Genomic DNA, 6,674 nt, shown 5'->3' with positions numbered 1-6,674 from the left:
GCTGGTTCAATTCCCACATGGGCCAGTGACTCTGCACCTGAGCTGAGCTGCTGCTGAGCTCGGGCCAGGACTCAAACTGCTGTTGCTCAGAGCTCAAACTCTTGAGCGAGCTCTTAACCAACTGAGCCTCTCGGCCGGCCCAAAAACGTCCACCTGTTGGCAGCTCAGCGGCTGCTGAGCTCGGGCCAGGACTCGAACCGCTGTTGCTCAGAGCTCAAACTCTTGAGCGAGCTCTTAACCAACTGAGCCTCTCGGCCGGCCCAAAAACGTCCACATCTTAATCCCTGCAACCTGTGAATGTCACCTGATAGAGCGACAAAAGGACTTTGCGGATGTGACTAAGTAAAGGATCTTGAGGTGGAGAGATTATCCTGGATCACCCGCGTGGGCCCCAAATGTCATCACAGTGTCCTCAGAAGAGGGAGGCCCAGGGAGGTTTGATGCATGCTGAGGGCAGAAGGTGCCGTGACCACGCAGACAGAGGTTGGAGTGCTGCTGCCACATGAAGGTGGAAGATGCGGGGAATAGGTTCTCCCCAGAACCTCCCCAGGGTGTGTGTCCCTGACACACACACATTGACTTTAGCCCAGTGATACTGAATTTGGACTTCTGGCCTCCAGAACTGGGAGCGCTCTGTTGTCTTAAGGCAGCAAGTTTGGGGTAATTCGTTCCAGCAGCCGCAGGACACTAATCACAAGGGCAAGGAAGGGACCTGCAGAGCCAGGTCAGGGCAGTGGCAGTGGAGGTAGGATGGAGTTTGTCTCCCCCACCCCTCCTCCCTTGGATGTGCCCCAACACTCCCACCCCCTTTTAAAATCACTTAACTTGTTGCAGTCACCAGGCATCAGCTTTGAAACTGTAAACACATTTTTAAATATTTGAAGGAAATAAAGTGAGGAAAAAGCAATCCGGTCAGCTCATTTCTCTCTCTCTCCTTCTCCCCTCCGTCCTCCCTTCTTCTCAAATATCCCTGGGGTTGCACCTCCCACCCTGTGATGGGAACCGGAGGCCCTGAGCAGAAGCTGTGTCCTGCCCAGCTCCTGGCTGTCAGCACCCACGGCCAGCAGGACTGTTGCAAACTCTGTCACTCTAACAGCTGATAAAGTCCCATGACCTGCTTGTCTGGAGCCTGGGCCTCTGGTCCTGATAAGTTGGGCCTGTCAGCACCGTGTCCACACCTTCTCCTGGCTGGGCCCCCTGGAGCCCACCCCTACTCTGTGCTTCCTGCCGACTGTTTACAGCCAAGCCCTGGCCACGGTGCCTAGACCAGGCCACAGTCACCTTGAGATGATCCCAGGGAGCCAGGCTTGAAGCAGCAGGGTTGGGAAGGACTGTTCATTCAGGATGTACAGTGGGTCCACCAGGGTGGAGATTTTCTGCCTGAGTGCTATTCAGGCTCCTATCTCCAGATTTGTCCATGTGGGATTCCAATTGTACACAGAGGCAGACAGCATCCCAAGCCCTTCCTAAGGCAGCCAGCTAGACCCCAGGGGTGATCTTGACCCCTGGAAGCTATTTGGCAATGTCCAAGGCATTACTGGTTGTCATAACTGGGAGGGGGTGCTACCTACAGCCAGTGGGTGGACACCAGGGAAACTGCTACACATCCTACCTGTACACAACACCCCCAACAGAGAGTTATCGGGCCCAAAACGTCAACAGGGCTGAGGGTGAGAAACTCTGAGCTGGAGGGCACAGAAGCTAGCCTGGGAGTGGGGCCTCTGAATGCCTCACCCAGGAATGCAGACGCCAAGTGTAAGCACTGCCTGGGAGCCCGGGCCTGGGCCAGAGCCAGGCACATCCCACCCTCAGGAGCCCAGGAAAGGCCAGACTCATACACACCTCCCCAGGCTGGCTCCCTGTGGCTCTGCCTGGCCCGCAGGCATCCAATGCAGGTACTTCCCAACCCTGTAGCCTCTCGTCCTAGGAATGTCATAGGAAATAGCAGCTGTTTCCCTGAGCGTCAACTACAAACTGGGCACTGTGCCAAGTGATTTTCTCCCTCGCAGTGTTTCTACACAGCAACTCCGGGAGGGACGGATGGTTACCAACCCCATTTTACAGACAAGGAAACCGAGGCCCAGAGCTATGAACTGACTTGCCCAAGGGTACTGTTATGGTCACGTTGAAGCCTCAAGCCCCACAGCCTCAGACTCACCTTATTTGGAGATGGGATCTTTAAGACCCTATCAAATTGAATGAGGTCCTCAGTGTGGGTCCTCAGCCAATGTGACTGGTGTCCTCATGAAATGGGGAATTTGGACACAGGCACACACACATTCAAACATGAAGGCCGAGACCAGGGTGAGGCTTCTACAAGCCAAGGACTCCAAAGACTGCCAGTGAAACCCCTGGAGCTGGGAGAAATGCAACGGTTTCCCTCAGAAGGAACCAACCCTGTTGACACTGCAATCTTGGAATTCTAGCCCCCAAGACTGTGAAACAAGACATTTCTGTTGCTTAAGGAGCCCAGTTTGTGGTCCTTTGTCCAAAAGCCCTGGCAGACTAATACGTTCGCACAGCTGTCAGGGGTGGGCTCCGGGTGGAGGCAGATCTGTCCAGCTCCAGGCAGCCTCTGACCACACTTCTGTTATTCCTTCTGGGACCGGCACCCTGCATTTAACAGGTCGCTTGAAGTAAGACTTCGGCTTCCAGAAGCTTCATTTGGTTGCTGCTCCTAATACCTAACATAATGCTGCTAAATACCAAATTTAATCATATAAGCAAGCAGCATCCCAGGCTTTGTGGTGGGATGTTTTTCACTTCAGGAATAATTAGTCTGGGTCATTTGGTTCGTAACTACGGTAGTAGATGAGTTATCAGGAGTAGAACCTGGGCCCTGGAGGTCTGAATGACAGGCTCACATTCAAATCCCAGTTCTATCACCCACCAGCTGTATGCTCTTAGGTGAATCACTCAGGAGCTTCTAGCCTCAGGTTTCCCAGACTGTAAAATGGGCATAACAATTGCGTCTGCTTCATGGAGTTTTCATGAAGATTAAGTGAGATATGATGCCTGTCAATTGCTCAGCACAATTCTTGGCACCTCAGAAACTAGCTGTTATTATGATTATTACTGTTACTATGATTCTGTCTTATGGTCTCAGGAAGACTGAGGAGGTGGCTGTTGACAATCATTCAATTTCATCTCCTGGTCCCTGCCCCACCCCATTTTTCAGCACCCTGCCCTGTTCCTCAGAGTTGGGGCTCAGAAGACCCTGGAGAGTCAGGCTAGCGGTGCTGGGGCCCACCCACACACTTTGCTCACAGTTCCCTGAGGAAGTCACATGGGTGATCACACGCAGAGCATGAAGTGCTGTCAGCAGCCCTGCCGCATTCCAGGGATTCTTCAGCTGCGCGCCTGTGATGAGAGCCTGAGCTGCCATCACACAGGATGTCTTCGCCCCAGCGCATGTGGCACTATTGTTCTCCCATCCCATGGCCCCGTAGGCACTGCTAACCACGCTGGAGCTACTGCCACCGGTCCCCCAGAATCTGTTACAAGACAACCATGTTTGCCATCCCGGTGGGAGAGCTAGAGAAACCTCTCAGAAAAGGTGGGAGGGCAGCCAAGGACAGGCATCCCTAAGAGATCTGCAGGCTTCCAGCTCCTGAGAGTCAGACTGGCCTTCCTCCACTCCCCGGGACGCCACACACATATATTGACCTTCACCTTGAGCCTGACACTCTCTCTGTTGGGCAAAGGGGACCCCAAACTGTCTCTTCCCTGGAGGAATCTATAGTCGAGGAGGGAAAGCCAATACATTTTTTGTTATATTTTGCTTTGCTATGTTATGAATGACAAAAGCCAGATCTCATGAAGTTTCCCGCCGAAACCCAGAAATAAGTGAGACAAACGTTTGAAACGGTTGCACCCACTGGGTGCCCCGTCCCTCAGCCCTGCTCCCTTCTGAGAAGCACAATGGCCCAGTCTTTCCTGGTCCATCCAGCCTACCCACACACAGGCACATACGCGTATGTCGTCTGTCTGATTGTACATCTAGTATTTTGCATATTTCTACTCTTTTACTTCAATGATTAAGCTATTCAATTACTGAATTACTAAAATTACTAAATAAATTACCTTAGAGATAATCCTATATGAACATATATTGACTTAAAAGCCTAGCCATGTAACCTAAAGTCCAAACCAGGATGCTTTTGAACATAAAATGGGTGATGATAAAAACAGGGCGATGGACATAAACCAGGACTGCCAGATCAGTATGTCTCAGGAGGAGTCGGGAGAGGTCCAGCTAAAGCCGAGGTGAATACAGTTCAACAATTGAACACACATCTTTCCTGAGTGTTTCACATGTTCTGTAAGCATGAGACAGGAGGCCCCGGGGTGATAGGCCCTGAGCCGTTAGTCCTCACAGCTGAGGGACTCCTGGTGAGATGCTCTGGGGATTCCGAAGGCAGCACGTGTGCTAGGCTTTGGGGGAGACACACACATCATTTTCCTCAGGGCTTTCTCCTACTGTTGCTTCCAAAACTCCAGCGGGTTCCCTGAGCGTTGATTTCAGCCCATCTGCTTGTCCACTTTGGTCTTTAAGAGTCTCCGGGAACCCAGGCTGCAGAGCAAGGACTGGGACAGGAAGCCCACCTGTGCTGGCCAGTAAATGACGAGCCACCGCTGTGGATGACCGCTGTGAACACTGCCCCCAGGCCTTATCCCAGCTGTGCCCCCTCCTCCCCCATCCCCCTTCTGCCCCGCTTGCTGGCCCAATCCTCCTCGGCCTAGGTGGTCTGTCTATCGAGGGGCACAGCCACCTGCCCAGATTTCCAGGCCTCTGTTGCCCAAGAGTGACCAGGGCACTGCCCTCTTGGGCTCCACCTCAACTTGACTCATCATGTGTTCTCGAGCACCTACTATGTGCCAATCACTGGAGTTTACAGTAGTGAGCAGCCAGTGGTGGTTTATACAGAGCTTCCACCCTAATGGGGGACAAACACGAGCACACAGGCGATGAGTATAAGCAAAGGGCAAAGGGTCCTGCAGACACAGACAGAGAGGAGGCCGGACCTGCCGTCGGCCTGGGCGGACCTTTCTGAGGAAGCGACTTTGACGTTGAGTGGTGGGGTTCAGCTGGGCAAGGAGGAGAGGAACAGCAGGTGGGCAGGCCTGCGTCAAAGGAACCTGGCATGTTGGAGAACAAGAGATGGCCGTGCAGCTGGGGCACAGGGTGAGAGGGAGGCCGGGCTGGACCTTGGGGGGAGGGGGCTTCTAGACCATATTCCAAGGGCCATGAGCAGTTAAAGGAATTTAAATGGGTATGATGACAGGATCCAATTGGCCAACCTCCCTGCCTTGGAAAACAACTTGGGGTAAGAAGAAAGGCAAATAGCAAAGTCCTGGACCCCAGGCCAGGGCCTGGGGACGGGGAGAGAGGACCCAGCTCAGAAGGCGGGGCTGAGGGCTCTCCACGTCTCACCCCAGGCAGTCAGCTTCATAAGGACTTCCCCAGCTCACTGGGGGACCATAGCCCTGAGGGTTGGGGTGAGGCCTCGGGACTGGGGGAAGAGACAAGGAAAGTCCAGGGATAGGAGTCTTCCATGACCCTGGGGGGCAGGAGCAGAAGCTGAGGCCCAGCGGGGCTGGGACACCTGGCCTCTCACCAGCTCATGCTCCCAGCCCCATCCTAGGGGCGCGAGGCTTCAAGATGGCCGCTTCTTGTGAGCGGACCCCCCCCCCACACACACACACACATCCAGAATGGAGCAGAAAGCACAAGAGGCAAAGGGACAGTCAAAAAAGGAAAAACACAGCCGCCCAGGAAGGTCAGCTACACCAGGAACGGGCCGCTTTGGCCCCTCACCTTCCCGCTCACCTGGTGCAGACAGGAAGCAGTTAGAGCCAGCTCCAGAATTCTGCAGGCAGGGTGGCTGGAGGAGAGGTGCCCATGACCGCCAGCCATCGGACGGTCGGATTGGTCCTGCAGGCTGACCTCATCGCCCAGGCCCGCGGAAGCCCTTCCTGGGGTCACATTCCGTCCTGAAGAGCCCCTCTCCAAGGCCTTGGATGGCGCCAATGTCTTTTTAGGAACCAAAGGTCTAATTTTAGTGTCCCGGCCTTCGACACCTTCTTGAAATAGCTCCCTGTTTTCCCTCTTGTCCTGCCCCTCCTCAGAGAAGGTGAACCCCTTGCATCCCCGTGATCCTGGTTGGTGAGTACAGGCCTTGTATGGGTTTGGGTGGAGGGACCCGTGTCCCTGCCGTGTGTTCTGTGTGACCAGACCCAGAGGACTCGCCTGGGGAGAGGATAGGTCACAGCGCCCACCATGCCGGAGGTGGGGGGCGGGTGTCCCCACAGCAGCAGCAGCTAGAGCTCACTCCCACCTCCCCCATCACATGGCACATGCTTGTGTGACCCCAATTCAGGTCCCCAATCTCCTGGAAACCGAGCTTCTACCTGTAGGAATCATGTGTCAGCTGACACCTTGACCCAGGAGAGCCTCTATTTTTCATTTTGCAGATTCTGTGCCATTCTTTTATCAACAACAATTGCTAACCCTTTTCTGAGCACCTCCATCTACCCAACAGTCCTCTCTCCACTGCCTTTGTCCCAGCCCTTTCCACAAAGTACTCTACTCAGATTCTTCTAGGCTTCCTAAGCAAGCAGACCAGAGGGGTCAGCCTGCTTGCCCGAGGTCACACAGCACACTAGTGGTGGAT

The 6,674-nt window shown here is 54.1% G+C and overlaps 1 protein-coding gene across 1 annotated transcript in view; it reads right to left on the bottom strand.

Annotated features, from left to right (window-relative positions):
• The window catches only part of NPPB (natriuretic peptide B), a 56,708-nt gene extending 50,606 nt beyond the window's left edge, over positions 1–6,102 (bottom strand). Inside the window, exon 1 of the mRNA XM_019639692.1 lies at positions 5,831–6,102. The gene's annotated coding sequence lies outside the window, so the exon portion shown is untranslated. The remainder of the gene's footprint in view (positions 1–5,830) is intronic.
• Positions 6,103–6,674: the final 572 nt, after the last annotated feature.

Source organism: Hipposideros armiger, unplaced genomic scaffold, assembly GCF_001890085.2.
Source record: "Hipposideros armiger isolate ML-2016 unplaced genomic scaffold, ASM189008v1 scaffold_46, whole genome shotgun sequence".
Classification (NCBI taxonomy): Eukaryota; Metazoa; Chordata; class Mammalia; order Chiroptera; family Hipposideridae; genus Hipposideros; species Hipposideros armiger.
Note: the sequence above shows the minus strand (reverse complement) of the source record. Positions and strands in the feature narration are given on the sequence as shown.